The sequence below is a fragment of the Brassica oleracea genome, chromosome C1, assembly GCF_000695525.1.
Source record: "Brassica oleracea var. oleracea cultivar TO1000 chromosome C1, BOL, whole genome shotgun sequence".
In the NCBI taxonomy this organism is placed as follows: Eukaryota; Viridiplantae; Streptophyta; class Magnoliopsida; order Brassicales; family Brassicaceae; genus Brassica; species Brassica oleracea.
The window spans coordinates 28,383,442-28,384,830 of record NC_027748.1 but is presented as its reverse complement, the minus strand read 5'-3'; positions in this window follow the sequence as shown (position 1 = coordinate 28,384,830).

The window sequence follows — 1,389 nt, the reverse complement described above, 5'->3', positions numbered from 1 at the left end:
TCAGTTTGACGAGTTTTATTGAAAAAACTATATTTTCATACAATTTGAAACTTATGCTATGTTTTGGGTTTGCATATGATTTTTAAATGAATATATACAGTTTTGATATATTAGATTGTAAAGATTCAATGTTTTTCTAGGAATATAGGAAATATGTAACCTATATATCTCTTTTATCATTAGGTTCTAGTACTTATATATATATATTGTTTTTGATAACCGAGGGTATCCGGGCCGAAATCAAACTGAGTAATTCTTTGGGAGTCTGTCCACCGGTGCCAGATAGACTCGGTTGTTCGCAATGAAAATTAGATACTCGGTTGTTCGCAATGGAAATTAGATACTCGTGTTGCATGGCCACACAAGCCGGTAAATCAGAGTTTGGTAGGTTTTGAACCCCGTGTGCTTAGCACCTTTCCGAACCCGCCATACCACTCGACAACGCTTGTGTCGGTTCTGATACTTATTTCTAGTGACATCGTTCCATCAGATTTAGTATATTCAATTAAAAAATATTTAGAATTTCAGTTATAGAGTTTAATTTTGAATCCTCTCAGGAAATTTTATACAAAATTATTCTTTTTGTTTATTTAAATGGTATATTTTAGGTTTATCTCTAAAATAATGGAGAATATGCACTAAATTATTCTCATTTTATCTTAAGAAGCAATTAATGTTGATTTTTACACGTATTACTTTTTTGATTGACCAAATTCGAGAAAAAAAGTTTAGCATTTACTAATTTATTATTCGATCATTTGGTATGTATCGAATTTTGTAAAGAAGAAACACTTTTTTTAGTTCTTATATGGTATATTTCGAATTTTCCCCATGAACTAAATTATATTATGAATGTTACACTTTCTATCTTGAAAAACATGAAATTATTTTTTCTAACTGTATCATTCAATCTACTGCCTTATTCAATAAAAATCCACATTTTCTTAGCATTTTTGAATATATAATTCTCTTTCTGTTCACTATTGTACTCTTTTTGTTGATGAAAACCGAATTTTGGTATTATATATAGCAAATTTTATTTTTCTAGCTAGTGAACATGTCAAGACACAAACAAGTTTATACAACATGACCAGTTCAATATTAATAGATACTTTTTATTTGAGTGTATGGGGAACTGAAACGAGAGACAAAAACACAAAACAACTTTTTGTATTCATAATGAAACAAAAGTAAACACAACATAGGGATAAACTTGGGGGCAAAGCAATGATAACTTTTGCCCTTGATGTTTTATTGGGAAGCAAAAGAAGCTTGAGCATAAACAAACAGACATGTCACCGATTGAAAATAAATGTTACACAGGGTGATTGCATGAGGTTAATGATTGCATGAGGTTAATTCAAGGATCAACAATAGCAATGACAGTGT